This window comes from Conger conger, chromosome 5 (assembly GCF_963514075.1).
Source record: "Conger conger chromosome 5, fConCon1.1, whole genome shotgun sequence".
Classification (NCBI taxonomy): domain Eukaryota; kingdom Metazoa; phylum Chordata; class Actinopteri; order Anguilliformes; family Congridae; genus Conger; species Conger conger.
Genome location: NC_083764.1, coordinates 54,214,244 through 54,234,000, shown reverse-complemented (window position 1 = coordinate 54,234,000; position 19,757 = coordinate 54,214,244).

Below are 19,757 nucleotides of genomic sequence, written 5' to 3'. Positions count from 1 at the left end.
TGTGAAAATCTCTTCATTCTTTAGTCTTGTCAACTGACAGTTGCAAGAAGTATGTTCCAAGCTGGTCACTATTTTCTTAGTATAGTAGCTTCTTCCCTTCCTACACTTGTGTAAACAGGATTTGCAATGCATTCGTCTTCCTTATAAATGACCTGTAAAAGGAAGAAAGCCCTTTTCAAGTGTAATCTCTCTGTCATACATGCGTGCAGTATGAGACAGTGAAAACACAGTATGCGTACAGCAGCTCATTGGGAGGAGGAGACCAGTTTTTAGTCAGAAATATGGCAGTCCATCATATCGAAGGTCCTCATGCTCCCATTTTGTTTACTTATTTATTTTATTTGACATAAATACATTGTGTGCCATGATACATTGAACGATAAATAAACAGGAGCAGGAGAAACATCTACCATTACCAAAAAAAGGGCTTTAAACTAAAATGCTGCTACAATGAACATGAAATGAGGCGAAAATGAAAATAACAAAGCTATTCTCTTGTCAAATTATATTCCATATTTATCAATGATCATATAACCAGAAATTACTATATACAAATTGATCGTATCCCCAAGCATTTCTTTGACATGCCTCTGAGCATCTGCAATAATAAGTCAATAATCCCAGAAGTGTTAATGTCGCAATGAGCCATGCTGGGACCAAGGCCCAGAGGGAATTGTAAAACAGGAGAGCCGGATGACGGATTACTCAAAAGAAAGGTTTGACGAGCCTATCGTTAATTAATTTCTACATCAAAAGTAAATATTATACTATTTCCACCTATGTGGTGGGGGATGAACCAAACCGTAATGTATTCTGTGCTTATCAGGGGACTTTGGGAAGGCGCAAAAGAAAAAAGTGTTTTTCAGTCATTACATGTCGTTACAAATGCAACTCGTCTTTCATGGCCTATTACCGGAAATGGATAAATTTGTTGAAACATTATGGTTTGATCAGGTATGCGCATATTTAAACAGATGCGCTTCATTCTGTTATATATTCACAATTACCATTATTTGTACATTTATCTTCAGTATGTATGCGCAAGCAGAATATGAACTTTATATAGACATGTCACATGTTTTAAGTGTGTAAATATTTGAGTATATTTAATTGTATTTTCCAGGATACGCACTGTATGTGTGGAATAATGGAGAGAGAGAGAGAGAGAGAGAGAGAGAGAGAGAGAGAGAGAGAGAGAGAGAGAGAGAGAGAGCGAGAGAGAGAGAGGGGAAAACATGTAAGGCATAAAGAAGTAAAGCAAGCAACTAGTTGCACTTCTCTCAATAGAGTAAACAGGGCAGGCACTAGCATGACTGTGAAATGTGGTGAACTCTTTTGCAAATGCATGAATGACAACAAAGCACCAAAATGAATACTGTACAAACAATCTCAAATAAAATGTTACATTTACATTGGTCAGGTGACAGGTGGTCTCTCTCTGGCATGTCTAAATAAGCACTATAACTGATCCTGGCAGCATTTAGTATTTGTGTATGTCATGCTATCACTGTCCCTCATAACTGAGACAAAAACAAAAAACATTGCTGTCATGTTTCAAGCTTGTCACGTCATGTTTCATGTTTAGTTATTGTCTTAGTTACATTATTGTCATGTCAGGTATTATGTTAGTCTAGTCTCGCCATGTTTTTATGTTTTATTTCTTGTTACGTTTCATTGTCTTGTCATGTTATGTTTCATGTTTAGTTCTTATTACCATTTATTTCTTAGTCTTGCCATGTCATGTTATATAGTTTATTGTCATAATTTCGCAAAATTTGTTATGTCACAATTTATGTTTCATGTTATGTTGTACTGTTCATTGATTAGAATACACTTTTTCATGTCTTTCTGCAAATCTTGCATTCCTGCTTTCTCTCTCTCCCTTTCTGTCACTCACACCCTAATTGTTTCAATTTCCCTTGTCTTCTTACTAATCTACTAACTTTAGATCAGGATTGGGTAATACTAACATTCTAACCATGTGTTCATGTTACCTTACGTTTCTTGTGCATGTCATTTACTAATTTACTAACGCTAGGGCAGGATAGGTTTATAACTAACGATTACTAATTACCTCGTTAACTTGTCAATCCTCCACACCTGATTTCCATTCTCATGCTGCTCTGAAGCTAATTGTCTACACCTGTCTACACCTGCATATAACACTCAGTTTCACGTCATTTCTTTGCAAAATTGTTGCTCCCCCCCTGAGCATGCCTGCCTGCCTGCCTGCCTACCGCCCGCCTGTACTTCTACCCCGCTGACAGCTTTCCTGGCTTTTACCGGACTTCTTGCATGGTGTACCGATTACGAGACTGCCTTCACCCTCGGTACTGCACTTTGGTTTTGGCTGGAAAACATTGCTTGTTTTTTGACTACGCTCTCTGGATATTCCCCGAATAAAGCCCTGATGGGACTTTATTACACCCTTGTTTCTGAGTCGTGCATTTTGTGTCCAACCCCCCACGCACCCGTCTCAATTGCAGTTGAATGTCTGGTGGAATATCCTACATGACGCACATTCCACGATGAGCAGCAGAAATCACTGCAATCGTCTCCTTTCACTTTTTTCAGGCACTTTCAAAGGGCAGCCTCTTGCCTAATGGCTAAGGCACATGACTGGGACCCGGAAGACTGGTGGTTCAAGCCCCATGGGGGGCCCTTAACCCCACATTGCTCCAGGGGTGATTGTCACCCTGCTTAGACAAATTAACTGCAACTCGCTTTGGCTAAATCAGTCACCTAAATAGCAAATTATTATTATTATTATTATTATTATTCAAATGACTGGCCATTTGGGCTATTTTCAAATCTCTTAAGTCAAATGTCAGAGATTGAAAGAGAAATTGTGAGTACAGCTTGCTTGCAGTGAGCCCCAGCCTCACTGACCTCAATGGCTTCTCAGTGGAAATAACAGCAAGATAATATCAGGGCATGGCTCAATAAGCACTTCCTTTGTCATGGGTCATCAACCACCGGAGCTGGACAGGTCTTGCTGTTTTTACAACAAAATATAACCTAAAGTTGGCCCAGAAATTGTACTTGATGGAGACAATGTACGTATGTGCTCCTAGTACCTATCGAACGACAAAGATGTGTATCTAACCAACCTGGGTCAGATACATATTGTAATTGTTTTGGATTTAAATAGGGCAGACAACTCGAGAAGTGCCGCCCCCTCATGATTCTTGTGTCTAATGGGACATCCTGCCTGCTATTAACACATATGGCAGCAAACACACATTCAATATTTATATTTGATTATAGCAAGGTCTGACAAATATGTCATGGCAAAAAGTATACAGCACAGAGGAGGGCTAAAAATATATCCAATATGTGGTAAGAAATGTGCGAGACTGAGTTCCTGTGTTACCTGTGTTATTTACTCGACCTTTAGATTGATACCTTTGCTAGTTTTGTTTGGCTAGGTAAGCAGTTTTTTTTAATACATTTGCGTGTTGTGTTATAACTATATATTTTTTTTTTTATCTGATGATCAAATAGGCTCTGGTCCTTATCTTTGTTGTACAGGTAGCAGTCAAAATTGTACTTCCCTCTAGGGCTTTTCACCATACTTATCCCCGGTATGGGTATGCACTTTGCACTTTGTTGTACGTCGCTCTGGATAAGAGTGTCTGGCAAATGCCATTAATGTAAGGTAAAGTAATGAGTTCACTGTATATGTGGTCATATTTTGATTTTTATTTCTCCTTTATTTAACCAGGTGAGTCCCATATAAAACAATCATGTAGAAGTCTTTACCCAAATAGTTGTTTTACTACTGCGATGTCCATTTGTACCTGTGTGACAGCCTTAATAGCTCTTCAATTAATTGTACAATGCTTTTTCTTGTACAAGCGTTGCTCAAATTGCATACTATTGCCGCATTTTTCTTATTCCTGAATCATGCCTTCAGAAAGATTTTGCGCTCTCACCACCACCCCTGCATCCATCAGCGAGCTCTGCTTCTCAAGACACCCATGAGTTTGTAGTCACTTCCTGTTTCAGCTGGCTTTCAGGGAGCGATGAGAGGCAGAGCCTTGATGCCAAAGTTTGCATCTATATTAAACCTCAATCAATATTGCTTAATTCATAGTGAGTTGTCTGACTGAGATATTTTTCTGTGCTCGGTTAATCTTGCCTGGTGCAGTTGAGCCAACCAAGAAGACCAGGAGACTGGGTTTGCACCTTTTCAGAGTATTTTATACTGTAGGTCCCAATACAGCAGACAAGCTCAGTAAAATGCAGAAGAGCATTTGAATCCTTAAAAAATATGTATTTGACCAAGGTCTGGCATCTAATTAGCTTGCGCCAGGCTCTTTTCGTTTTCCCACCGGTGAGAGGTAAAAAGTTCATAGATGGTGACCCATCCCTTCTGAATGAGCTGCTTTGCAAAATGACTTAGCACAGGCCTCTAGATTTTAATTAAGGCCGGAAGTCTGAAGGTGGCAAGAGTCGACTCGAGCCTCTTGGTGAGACAGCTTCCTCTCCTCCCAAAACATGAAGAAGGGTTTTACATGACAAGAGAGGTTTTGCTGTAGAACATAATTGCACACATAATATATATAATTGCTTCTGAGAAAATGAGAGCTGTGAGCATCGTAGGCTGTATGATCTTGAACTGCATGGTCTTGGAACATGCGTACCCTATACTATGTAACTTTATATACCTCTGACTGTTTTTGAGTTTCAGTTTGACCTGTCCCCTAAACAGTGCATTTCTCTGAACTCAGTGCGCTCTGTCTCTTATTCTGGGCTAGCCCCTGTGAAGTTGTCTGGGTAAGGAGTCTCATATAAAGCGTCTTAGGCTCTTCTCATAAAAGATGCATACTAATAACTGCAAGATGCAATCATTTTGGCTTTTTAAAGAGTTTCTCAACAAAATCACATTCATCTCACAAACATATTTCACAGAGTGTGTGCATAGTAGTGGTGAGAGAAATCGGTTACTCAGCAATCATGTTTATTCCCATGAGTTGTTTTTTCAATTGCAATGACCGAGTTCATGTGAACACTCACTGTATTGTGTTCACACAGAATACGTCCCAGTGGATGAACATGAATTACATTGTATTTGTATAATAAAAACACTATCAATTTTAATATGCCAATATGAATCCCTAAAAGACTAATACTTGTATGTGTGAGTGCTGAATTCTAGTAGATTAAATATTGAACGTTGAAAATAAGTACATTTAGCACTCACTAAAGGGTGAATGTACACCTTTTAATATTGTGCCATCATAGACTTACCTGTCAATGCATCTACTGACAGATGACACGCAAAAAGAACAACACAATCAGGCTACAATCCATTAAATTGTCCTTCTTTCACATAAAACTTTGACTTTGAAGAAAATATAAGTGGAATAATTTTTTTGAAATTATTACCTTTTTATATCTTGTGAAGTAAATGTGTGTGTTTGTTGATGAAAGCAAGCATTCAGAAATTCTGGAAGGTAGAAAATGCAATTATATACACTATGAATGGATGTGTTTGCCTGTGATAGCACACATTCATCCTAATTGAACTCTGCGATTACCAGAGGTCCATCTAAGGCCATGACGTTAATGAATATGTGTGAAAATGTCACATTTTATTATTCCTAATTTCATTACTTTCCATTTAAATGGGTACGGTGTAAAATCATATTAATCTATCTGTTTTAGCAACTGAAGACACAAAATGAAGGCTGCTTCCTTGGGATGTGGTCCTGGCACATCTCAGCAAAGAGGGGGCACTGTCTCCATACAGAGCAATGTTTTTAGTCATATCCAGCTCAGCACTAGATCTGTGCAAAATGCATCAAAGCCACCCAAATATAATTATTTATTTGAGATCTTTGAGTCATTTGTTCCCCGATTTATCCTTCATATGAGAGGATAGAACACCATGGTGTGTGGTCTACATCAATCGGGACCCTGAGATAAGCGTTTGATTGAAGTAAATATAGATTTATTAATAAAGATTCCAGTACTGCATTTTATGCATTGTGATACTGCTGGTGTGAAAGAATACAGTCATACCATACAATCTGCAGAGCTCATGTACTCATAAAGGGAACTACCCATACAGAAGCTATGAAGCTGGACTGCATCTGTTGCTGTAGCAGTACTGCAACATTGTATGCCAATGGACAGAGGGAAGACTCAACTCCTTTCAGCATATCTTGCTGCTGTCCAGGACCAGCATTGCCAATGGGCCTTCTCCACGTTGCCCCCAGGGGCTGTCTCTGAACTGGAGCTTTAGAGCTATTCTTTTTGAGGGACACCCTCATCATTGCCTTTCTCCACACATTATCCTGTCCCAAATGGGCTTCACTGATAAAAGCTTGGTCTGTGTTCAGTCCAAAGAGCCCTACAATGCCTGCAGAAAAGCTTAAATATTCTCACAGTGTTGCTAGCCATTGGAGGCCACCGGGCAGTATGCAAGTTACGCTTGTGTTTCTGCTCTGTAGGGAATAGATAGAGGGCAGTATGAAAACAATACTAGCATATTCTAGTGTGAGATTTACAAATTATACTGCACTTATTTATTAGTTTTGTATTATACCTGTATGTTTGTATTATATGTTATTTATTATTTGTAATTTTTTATATCAGGGTTTGTATTATCATGTTAACTTGGGATGCAACTGTCCTTTAATGAAGTCCTTAGTTGCTGTTGCTCTCTCAGACAAACAATCTTGCTGCTGGACCCATGTTGCAACACGGAGAAGTTTATAGGCTCTGAACAGCCATGAGAGGTTTTAGACAACCTTTGGATGAACAGCTGTGAAATTATGTCAAACAAGCACAAATGGAAGAATTGAGCCTACTGCTCACAGTGTAAAAGACACTAGCTTCACCATTGGTCAATCGATGTTGTTGTTATGACAGGGGTCCTAACATGACAATATCTCAGAACAATACTGTTCTTGCACTGCAGGGTAGGTTTAATTAATATTATTGATATGTGAAAATAAACCAACAACAAGGTAGCACTCAGATCTATCGATAACACACATCATTAGCAAGCCCTTAGGTCACATGTAGACAATTGGTTTAGAAAAATAATAAATATTTATCTAACAACATCATAACAATTGGCTATTTATATTAAATTGTATAGTAACTAAGGTATTTTTAAGGTATGATCGGATAACTTCCATTTCAAGGAGGGGCTTTGTGATTGTAAACTTTTTAATTGCACTACTTATGTACATAGTATGTGAATACTTGGTCATGTTTGACGTCTATTCTTTTCTTAGTCCCAATGGGCAAGTATGCCTTTTCTTAAGGACCTTATATGCTGCTCTCAGTGTGACATGTTAAGCTAATACTGTATGTCATTTTTGCGTCTTGTCAAATGTATGTGTAATTTAGATGACATGCATAAGCACATGCTGGCTGGAGGCCCAGTGTCTTGACATCGTAGATGTAAGGTCTGGCTCTGGGGTATCCAGTGACATGTTTAAGGTATGTAATTTTCTTGCTGCTTAACTCACAACATGATTGACAGATCCCTAAATAGTGCCCTATAAAAGTGCCAAATCCTGAGGACATACAGTGGGATTCATCAGAATGATACACCTCAGGAATCTATTCAGATATACAGCCAAAATACAACCATTGAAATAAATCCTGTTCTACTTTTAGGGGGCAAGGGTGAATAGACAACCTGCTGTGATTGCTCAGATTTTAATCTCTTCATTCCACACCTAAATGCACAGAAATGTATGTTTCTACAAATCTTGAAAATTGCTGCCACAAACCAATCAGTTTGTGGAGTTTTTATTACTTATAATATTCACTTCAGGTCTACAGTAACATCCACTCTGGCTATGAGAATAAAAACTAGCCATACAAGCACGTCTCAGGGAATTTGTGTTGATATGTTAAGAAACATCAATGTTAGACATAGCGCTTAAATTAATCTCCTTAAAAGCTGCTTGGTGTATTGAGAGGTTTCACTCATTCTTGAAAGCTTCTTTGAAAGCTCCGCTTAAATGTGTGTTAAAATAAATATCTACTCTTTAAAAAAAAAAAAATGCTGCAATTTTGGACATACCCTCAAGAAATTCAGTAATTCAGTGAAGACAGCTGGTGTTATTAATATGATGGCTGTAGTTCTCATGGCGTGGAATCGGTTTCTTCATGTGGGTTGGCCCCAATAATTATACTGCTTCTAGCTATGATTTATGTAATATATATTTCCTCTATCAGTTAAGATTCAAAGCTTAGCTTGATAAGTCCCTCCTCGCACATTTCTCAGGACCTCAGAGCATATAGTGTTTATTAATAGTTTTCAAATTGGCATCGCAGCATGAAATTTGGATGTCAATTAATGGCTGATGGGCTAACAAAGCCTTGCACTCAACAGCAGCTGGAAGTCATCTTCTCTCTGGCTTCAGTCCGTCCAAATAACTCTCGGTGATAGTGCACTTATGAGTTGAGGCACAGGGTCAAAATAAACAAGATGAAGAAGGAAGCTATTTCTTTTTTCCCAGAATTCAACACGGCCCTCGAAGGGTGTTGTGAGTCTGATGGCTCATGTAATAATAATCATAATAACTTGTTATTTCGCTGATGCTTTTATCCCCCCCCCCCCCCCCAGTTTTTATCATGGCCACACCAGGAATTGAACCACCAACCTTCCAGGTGCCAGTCATGTACCTCAGCCAATAGGCTACAGGCTGCCCCCTGTACATGCTCTTTCAGTGGTTTGGGAGAATCCAGTGATTTTGCTTTTGAGTCAGTCACCAGTCAAACACAGTGGAGAAAACTACATGTCCATGCAGCACAGAGTAGCTCTGAATGTTCTCTCTCCCTCAGCCACACAAACAGAGACCCTTCAGCCCCGGTCCCCGCTCACTGCAACAAAGTTGCCATGGCGATAATTGGCCAATTTAAACAAATTGTGTAAAGGTGGGGTAGGGGGGTTCGACCTTTTGTGAGATTTGCTCCCTCTGTTATCCCTTCTCCTCCTCCCCATCGTTTGACATTACGGCTAATGAGGCAGAAAAAACAGCTGCTCTGTGTCGCCGTGAGGTTCTCTGCTCTGTGGTGCCGTACATCAGGAGAGGCGGGGATGGGGGGGGGGGGGGGGGGGGGGTCTTGTTTGTTCTCCACCTTAAATGTGAGTGCAGGCAAATGCAAACATGGCCGTGGATTACACAGGAGCGCTTGTCCTCCATTTTAAGAAGGCGGAAGCTCTGGAAAGCTCTGACAGTGGTAGGGAGGGGTGACACCGCAATGAGGTGGTTGAGAAGTCTTACTCTAAAGGCTTTATGCTGGCACTTTTTTTCTTAAGCAGTACATGTGTTAAGGTGCTTTTAGCGCTAGAAACAGTAATATGCATTTAATTCTTATAATTGTGTACTCTACAACAAACTAGTTACACTGTCAGAAATAAAGGTAAGTAAAGTGCCTAAAAAGGTACAGATGCTTGTCGCTGGGGTAGTACCCTACAGGTACATAAAATTGTACCCCTAGCTAGCAATATATAATTAATTTTTATTAATTTTTTGGCTTGGAAAACTCACTCACTTGTACCCAAAGAGAACATTACAGTACTTTCAGGGAGATTTGATCCATGTAGAACAAAAATGTACATCCACTGTCACTTTATTTCTGAGAGTGTACTCTGCCATAGGGCAGTGGTTCCTGTGTATTCTGGTTTTCGTTCCAATCATAACTGCAATCTCAGAATTTTAACAAGCACTTAATTTGTCTTAATTAGGTGCTTCATGTTTATGGAAGCCACATCATGTCAGATATAGCTAGGCATGCCACGAAGAATAAATATTGTGCTTATTATGCTATATTGCAAACAACTGCATAAAAATAAGTCAATTGTAAAATGATCAAATTAAAGCCTGAGTTGAATCATTATGCTCCTAATTGGTGAATGCGTGGACACCTGGCTAAAAAATGTATAAATGTTCATGTAATTGTTTGCAATACGGGACAATATGAACTTGGGAATGTTATACTTCATGGCATGTATAGCTATTTCTGACATAATGTGGCTCACACAATCCCTCGAAACATGAAGCACCTAATTAAGCCAAATTAACTGCTTGTTAAAATTCTGAGATTGCAATTATGGTTGGAATGAAAACCAGCATACACAGGGGACTCCCAGGACCGAGTTTTGGAGCCATTGCCATAGGGTAGTAAGATAATGTGTGGTTGCTGCACCAGATCAAATATCAGGTCCTACTGTAGGGCCAATGATCATATAAAGACTGTTCTGTTTCAAAATGGTACTGTAAATAAAGGTACCCTTAATTGCATCAATTCATACTGCTTCCTTTTAATGACTGGATTGTTGAGCATATTATGATAAAATGTAAATGTAAATTTCACATCTGTTCTTTTTGTTTCTTTGAAAACAAAAGAAAGTATTTTTAGTGTACAATGAATTCAGTATTTCAGCCAAAAATGTTGTGCGAAATTCTCTTTCAATTTTAAATTGATCTACTGTAGTTTGATGTGAAAGAAAGATGCATGTAAAAGTGTCAACTGGCAGACAGAATAACAGAGTAGTGGCTTGGTGATCTGTGGTTTGATCCCACTGTATATCCTGAGAGCATCTGCTTGATTGTTATTTTGCTTATTGCATGGTAACACACAGCATAGATCAATCTGATGTCTTTAGGGTATAATTAAACACACTGGCACACATAGAATGCTGGTACACTACCTTAAAAAACCTTAACTTCTGTATCTTTGAAGTTCACAGTCTTTCTGAAAGAATATGGCACCATTCCATATATGAGTGGCCCCACAATTTCTTGTCTCCCCTTTGCCTCAATAGCATTATACACCCAGAGAGCGCTTTATTAGGTATTTATTAGACTTATTATATTACGTCTTCTGCTGCTGTAGCCTATCCACTTAGCGTTGTGTGTTCATAGATGCTCTTCTGCATACCAATGTGTGATTATTTGCGTTACTGTCACCTTCCTGTCAGCTTCGACGAGTCTGGCCCTTCTCCTCTGACCTTCTGTTGACTGTTATGAGTTAAATCCACAGGAGAGCAGCAGTTTCTGAGATAGTCAAACCACCCTGGCGCTAACAATGATTCCACTGTCAAAGTCACTTAGATTACATTTCTTCCCTATTCTGACATTTGGTCTGAACAACAGCTGAACCTCTTGACCTCGCCTGCATGCTTTCATGCATTTAATGGCTGATTAAATATTTGCATTAACAAGCAGGTCTACCTAATACATTGCTCTCTGACTGCACATACAGTATATTAAAAAGATTTATTGCTGCTCCGTCCTGCAATTTGATGCAGCCCATTCACTATTACTATAACGTTGCTGTTGAAAAAAACGTTACGGTAACAATGAATGAAATTGCCTATGTGCCCATTAAGGAGGTGGATTGTGGGTAATTGCTCTGCAATAGACCAGTGTCCTGTTCAAATTTGTGCTTTTAGTAGTACGGAGTGCTCCTCTGTACAGAAATAGGGCTAAATTCATGAGCTGCTCTGTCGCAGGACTTAGCAGGGGCATTATGCTCTTTAAGAATGCTTCTTTTCTTTACTGATGGCAGCGATGATCCTCTTATGTTTAACATTACAGAGAAGCCAGAAGGAATAGCCCGGGGCTTAATGGTATTTTTCATTCCACCGACATTAGTTTGTTCCCCGGGTCTCTGAGAGCAAGCCGTGGCCTCGGTATCCATCAACGGCCTTAGTTCCGTGCGCATAGTCACCGGGCCTGGAGCTCCAGGAGTTTTCACCATCCTCAGAGCTGCGCTTTGACCTTTGGTTCCTCCTCGGCGACGCGGGCCGCAGTCGTGGGCTCCCCTGGGGGGACGGGGAATAACTTACGGCTCGGGCCTCCGGCGGCCGCGGCCCTGTGGAGGGTAGCCCCTCCTCGCGGAGCTCAGATGACGGAAGGCCTCGCCGTCCCCTTTAATGATCCGGGGGACATGCGGTTCCTCTAGCCTGGCCCCCGCGCGTATCAAATGGAAGCAATTCGTAATTAGAGTGGTGGAGTGTGGGAATCTCTGGAGGAATTAATGTCCCAATATGGCACCACCATTTCCCTCATAAACCGTACTGTAATGACAATCCCTTAATGTACGTATAATATTTTGTCACTCAGCGCCAGTTACATATCAAGGGCACTGGGCAGTTCATCTGGGGAATGGCAGCAATGTTAGAGATGGTAACATTGTGAGTTCTGAAAGTTATTTTTGTAGAATCCAACTAATTTGTTCTCTCGATAACAAATTATGGTGACACTGCCAAAAAAGTGAAAGGCATTGACTCACAAGCTTTGTTTAGACAGCACACGATCGTTCATCACAGCAGAGAAAATATTTCTCTCCAAATAAATTGAACACACCGTTCCATTTTATTTCAATTCCGTAAATGCCCATAATGTTCACTGAGGATTTTTTAATTGATTAACTGAATTTCAGCTAATGTCGTGAATATTGGCATGTACATTCAGTTCCAGAATTATTAGCACTCTTGATAAAAATGAATGAAAAAAGGTTGCATATCATAAACAACACAGATAATAATAATGAACTATATGTTATGTTCAAACATATGGGAAAACAATATACTTTTATTCCCATACATTTACTCTGATGTTTAAAAGTAAGCTAATTTCTTCTGAAAAACACTGATGTCAAAATTATTGGCACCACTAAATATTATTGCAAACAAACAACGTAAAATTGGCAATACAATTTTACTTAATTTTGTAAATTTTTTGGACCTAATCTCACTTTAAAGGAACTATATTGTGTCATTCCATCACTTCCTGTTTCACTAGAGCATAATCACAAAGTGCAAGCATACAAAATGCAGGAAATTTTGGCAGACAATGAGAAAATTAGTAGTCTAGGAAGCAGAGACTTGTTCTTAGGAGGATTTCCCAGCAGGACAATAACTCCAAACATAACATCAAAATCCACACTGAAATGGTTAAGTGAAAACAACATCCATGTTCTGCAATGGCCATCTCAGTTTCCAGACTGTGCCTGTGGTCTGAACTGAAGAGGGCAGCCCATAAGCGCAAACCCAAGGATATCAATGATTTTGAAAAGTTCTGCATGGAGGAATGGTCAGAAACCCCAAATGTATTCTCTAGTCTTATCACAGGAGTGGCTGCACAAAGTATTAAATAAGGGGTGCCAATCGTTGTTTTTTTTATTTTTTTATTTTTTTAAAGTAAGACTGGTTAATTCCATTGAATCATTAATAAAGCATACTACTTCATACAAAGTTTATGTCAATAACTTAAAATAATAAAATAGTATTATTTTTTTTTGTTTACAGTATGTTTTTAGTGTGGTCATCAAGGGTGCCAATAATTCTGGACCTGGCTGTGTGTGTGGACATAGTTCTGTTGTCATAATATTTGCTCAGCTCTTTACATGCGGATATTCTGGGGTATCTCAAGCAAGGATTTAATTGAAATCATCCATTGCAGTGCTGGAACATTCAAACCCTCCATCGGTGCTGCTGTCTAATGACCTGCAATTTGAGCTGTCAAGATGCAGAAATGGGGTAATATAATTCTGTGCCTATGTGATCACAGAGCCTGGAGAGAGGTTTCCTGTTATCTATACTGTAGAATTACACGGAAAATCTAGTTTTGAACCATTTCCAAAAAAGCTTGGAAACAGGCAACTGTTCTTAACTCTTGGGTAGGCAGAATTAATTGGAGCCTGCATGCTTGTCAGCATACCCTGAAACCTCATTTGAAACTGCAGCTATTAATAGGGCTAATAAGTGAAGTGTACTATGCCTACCCATGAAAACACACACTAACCCAATATATATCACAAATGGTTGAACTTTAATTAACAAAGAATTGATAACGGGTGAAAAGTGGCGCCATTGTTTACAATTACGCATGTTATTGTTTATTGCCTTTTAATGTGGGTGAATTTGCAGTCCCCCTGTTCCTTTTCCAGTAAATGCATTGCTTATGAAACCTAAATCTTTTTCAAATCATGTTTTGAAGTAGTTCTTGCTACCTAGCTAGTTAATAGTGCGAATACTATGTTGGTAAGTATTCATAGCCAAATGATAATACATTCTGAGATTTTTTGTTTGATGTAAAATCATAGGCATGAACATTAAATGTATTGGGCACATTGGAAAGAAAATCTGGAATATAGTTTTCCATTTCAAAGGGAGAAGCAAAATTATGTTAAATGATTTACCCCAATGGAGCATCACAAATATCACCCAATACTAATATACCTCTCGGGCTAGCTAATTGCAGAGTCAAAATAATGTATCAATATCAAGCCAGAGTAGCAACTCCATTTTGCTGTTTGTTAGATGAAGTAGCATGCCTCTGAGCTCAATTCAAACCAAATTATCATTTTCCCATAGCAGGACACAGAACACAGATTAACCAATGCATAAAACTAAATATGGAGATGAACATTTTGATGCATTTATCATGCGTCATGTCAGTCCAATGACAGAAATGAAAGGAAAAGTCATCAGAAATGTGTGGACAGAGTGGGCGTTTATCAGTGAAGTGACACCCAGTGCCTACCTCTTTCAGCGAGTGTGGAACGCTGACTGTGCCAGCAGGGCCGTAGCTAGGAATTCTGGGACCACTGAAAGAATATTACTCTGGGCCCCCATTTTTTATACCTAACAGGCTTTTTGTGGGCCTTCTCAAGCATTTATCACCCCCCCCCCCCACCCCCTCCCCCAAGCTGCAGGCTCCTAGAATCATCACCACCTTTCACCCCACTAGTGATGGCCCTGCATTCCAGTGCAGGCTGTGTGCTCACTGTGTGTTTCAGTTAGCAGGCCGTTCCCATCACATAGCACAAGAGTGACAGCTGTACTTTACGGACACCCCCGACCTCACTCTGCGTCTGCGCAAAAACGTGCTTCTGAAATGCTCAGCTGGAAGGTGGCCATGTGAAAAGAACAATGTCGCCCGATTCAATAAAATATAGTAAAACATAAATAATATAGACTGCATTCTGGGGCACATCAGACTGCATTCCAGTCTGTATTTCATGTTTTATGTTCACTTCTTAAGAAAGTCATCTAGGAGCCCTTTAACAAACTCTGCTTTTCAAGATGTATTTATAGCTGCTGAAACAGGCTTCACGGATGCCTTTGACGGTTTAATTTCATACTTGCAAAATATAAAAGATCTGAGACTGAATTAATTAAACAGATGGTATTTAAACTTAATGTGCATTGACATGCAAAGTTAAAGCTGAGGGTTAAAAATAAAATGCAATCATGCTGTGTTCAGCCTACCAACTATTATTTCACAGTGCATTTTTCCTAGGGTGATCCGTGGTACAAATTATGCCTAGACAAGGATCTGACCCAAGTTGTACAGTAAGGTCCACCCACGACAAGACTACGATTGTGTTGAGAGTGGCAAGTTTTATGTAAAGATTTTTGTTTTCCATTATATATACATGAGGCTTATCATTTTCGGGGTTTATTTTTTAAGGTAAATGGTAAATGGCTGGCATTTATATAGTGCACGGTCGGTTTTTTATTATTTTAGCAATGCCAGTTGAACATGCTCTGTTTCTAACAATGTTCTTTTCGCAATGGACAAAAGTGATTAAAAGCAGCATATCAATGCATTTAGCATACTCATATATTTTTTTTCTTGCCGGAATGATTTTTTAGAAATTTCTAACTATGGTTGTGCACTTTATTTCTGTCATTTTCCACTGCTTCACATGAGATATTGGTTCATTTAATAAATGATTTTCTAAATACTGTCTTTGACAAACACCAAGCTTCAATTATTGCTTGGCTGCAATCATTAATTCATATTTAATATTAGCAATCTGTTTGATGATTTCTTGGAGTTGAAATGATGTGATTTTTGTTGCAAAGATCCATCCATCCATCCATTATCTTAACCCGCTTATCCTGAACAGGGTCGCGGGGGGGCTGGAGCCTATCCCAGCATACATTGGGTGAAAGGCAGGAATACACCCTGGACAGGTCGCCAGTCCATCACAGGGCACACACACCATTCACTCACACACTCATTCCTATGGGCAATTTAGACTGTCCAATCAGCCTAACCTGCATGTCTTTGGACTGTGGGAGGAAACCGGAGTACCCGGAGAAAACCCACGAAGACACGGGGAGAACATGCAAACTCCGCACAGAGAGGCCCCGGCCGACGGGTATTCGAACCCAGGACCTCCTTGCTGTGAGGCAGCAGTGCTACCCACTGCACCATCCGTGCCGCCTGTTGCAAAGATTATTAAAGATATTTCAAGATTCAGAGCCTGTGTCTGTGTTTAGCCAGCTCTTTAGATGCGGAGACATTTCACGGACAAATGGACAATCGTTAAGTGCGTGAATTTTAGTAAATTTAATGGAATACATAATCAGTCGCCCTGGATGTGCCTAAGTGTCCCTGAGCACCTAATTCCCAATTGTTCCTGACAAGCTGGTTGGGCGTATTGCAAGGTGGCTAATCGCTGTTGGTGTGCGTGTGTCTGTAAATGGGTAAATGAAATACGTCAATCATACAGTGCTTTGCATAAAGGCGCCATGTAAATGTAAACCATTTACCATTTATAATATCTCCGCGCTACTTTATTTGCGTGCTTTAACCCTTAATTGCATATGCATTAAGCACAGAAGCGCATCTTGCGATGACACGCATACTGCGGTTTTAGCCCCGTGCGGCAGTGTCATACATAAGACGCATGTTGCCTGGGCAGAGAGCTAGCTAGCTAGCTGTGTTCATTGAAAATTGTTTGGATGAATAACTCCAATCACCAGACCCGGTGACCCAGGCAGGTCCGTGGCCCTGTGCAGAGGCAGAAGCACATCTTTTTTCATGAAAGAAAATGTGCTTAGGCCGTTCAGGGGCCATGTCTGTCATCTGTGTCATTTCCAACCTTTAAAGACTAAAGGCTTCCACTTGCCAGCTAAGGATTTAAGGGAGACTCGCTGTCTTGACATATTTATCGCTTGCCAAACGGTTGTATTTCTAAAAGACTCTTCCCAACAGCTGCATCTCTAAGAGGCTCTAAATGAAAGCTCAAACCTTCTTGCAGAATGACAGCTCTGTAAAAGTAATCTTTTAACAGATGTATCAATCATAAGCATTCATATGCGAGGAAAGGCACAACCTTTATTCTCTATCAATAGAGTTACTCCTGAGATTGTAGACACACAGGAAATTGTCTTGGACAGTCCTCTGCTACTGACATCCATATGGAAAAATGACCCTTATCCACTGAAAGTTTTAAGTGGTTTGGTGGCTTTCACTCCGGCCCCCAGCTGATTCATTCATTCCTCTCGACTAGACAATCAGCATTAAACAGATGGATTGCCAGTAAATAATGACCATGCAGTTGCTGGTTTTCATATCCAAGGGGTGTAGTCACATGTACTGTATGTGTCTAGCTGCACAGCACCAAATAAATCAAGATACGCATTTAGATTTGTATAGATGAGTTTAAATAATACCACCCAACTATTTTTATTTGGTGAATATTTCTGAACACCACAAACATGTTATCAAAGTTCCCAAATAACATCCTTGTTTTCTCATTTCCACGGAAAATAATTTTGGTCTGCCATTTTCAAGCTCTGCTGGACCAAAAAAAAAAAAAGAGCCTAAACAAAAACAAAACTAAGCAAACTACTTATATACACAAAGGTTTACAGAGAAGGACTATGTAGTAAGTAAACAACACATAGCACAATGACAAAAGTAAACTATAATATAAATGCATTGCCTTCATGGAAATCTGGAAATCTTTTTTTTGGTATGGGCTTTTTTTGGTATGGACCTTTTCCACTAAGCCATTTTTGCACTGGGGCAGGTGCACTAGACTCATGTATTCACATTTGTGTTTGTACTGTAAGTCTTAAAATAAATTGGGCCAAGCTCCTAGATTCAGGAAGAGCTGGGCATGTTGATTTGCGCTGTGTCTGCTGTTCGTCTGTTTGTTGTCATTTTGTATTTTTGCTGGATTTTCATCTTTTTGCATTCCTGAGAAAATGTCTTACCAGGCAATGCTTTGGCCAGTTGTATATACTGCCCAATAGCCAGCAGCGAAGCGGTTTGATTCTGGTCCATGGGGTGCGCCGTTGCACAGAAAATGAGCGCTCGAGCTGGACGTGCCACCCCTCAGCTTCTCCAACAGCCACGTCTAATATCCTAATTAGCCTAATCAGTCATTTATTTTGTTTGCCATTTTTCTTTGACAAAGTGATGCATTGTTACGGTTGCAGATCGCATGTGCCTTGTGGTTCCTGAGCATTCCACTGCAGTGCATTTTGGGAAAGTGCATCAGCTTATGTAGTGTTAGCGAGCTAATTAGACCTAATTTCAGCAAGTGTACAGATTATTAACTAATTGAACCAAGGTAATTGCTTGGAACGAAAACCTGTTCTGCCCTGGGGTTATTTTCCCATAATGCTTCCTTGTTCGCAGGGGAGAACTGCTTTAGTAGCAGAGCTGCAGTGTGGAAGGCAGACTTGCTCCCATCCCTGTACGTCTCTCCTCTTGTGCAGTCATTCAATGTTTGACACAATATATTTATTACAATATTAGATTAGATTGTACTTTATTATCTGCTGACACGGAAATGTGTTTTGCCACCAATGCCCAAAACAGCAGTTACAACCAGTAAGTGAAAGAAGTGGTGAAAGTATTCTTGCTTTTAGCTGTACAGACAGGGAATTAAACCCCACTGTACTCTCACACAGCATAATGGTATGAATAATAGAGGAGAAGAATGGAGACAGTATTCCCCCACTTGCCCCAAAAGGGCTGCACAGGACCTAAATCCTTTGCTGAACCTTTCCACATATGTCATCCACGTGGCTGCTCCACGACGGGGAGTAGTCAACAAAAACCCCAAAATATTTATATGAGGTGACCTGTTTATTGGGCGTGTCGTGGATGTTGCCGGAATATAAGATTTTCTGCTTAACCCCAAGGATATACTCCTCAGACTTGCATGTATTATAGTGAGCGCAATATATACACTCAGTGATCACTTTATCAGGTAGACCTGTACACCAGCTTGTTAATGCAAATATTTAATCAGCCAGGGCAGGGAATGTATGGTGGAATTGGGATAATAAGGGAGTTTCCAATGATTTCTGGAAAATGGATTGCCAAATGGGCAGAAATTCTCGGCGGTAAAATAAAATTTTAAAGTGATTAATATTGTCGGGGCATGTAGCCTTACGTGCAATGAGGTGCAAGAAAGTACTACCCATATGCACACTTGCAGCGTGCATGCACTAGCCAAAAACCACAGTCAGCACACAAAGCACAGGGATAAGTGGCAGCCAGTCCCCTCCTAACAGATAGCAGTAATGCTACCAACAGGTAGGAGACAACATCGCAATATTACATTACTCTTTCTGACTAACAATGGCTTAATGGTAAAAAGCAAAAATGCTGCTTACTCATTTAAAAGGACACCAAGTGCAACTTGCGCTCCACAAAATCTTCCAACAAGCTCTACGGGTCCCAATTCCGGGCTCTGTCATTTTCAAATATGGATGGCCCACTCAGTCTCTCTTGTCCCATTCCGCTCCTTAAACAGTTCTTGATTTTTATGTTTTTAGTTTTGAGAACAAGCATTTGGCTATGGCACCAATCACTAGTATGGTGAAATTGAGAATCAACACAGTCGACATATAGCCAAAGGCAGTTGCTAGTTAAAAACAAGGATAGTTTTGCTGATTTTTCATGTTCCTCCTTTTTACTTTTCTTTTTTAGTGCATTTTATTGTTTTGGTGAGACAAT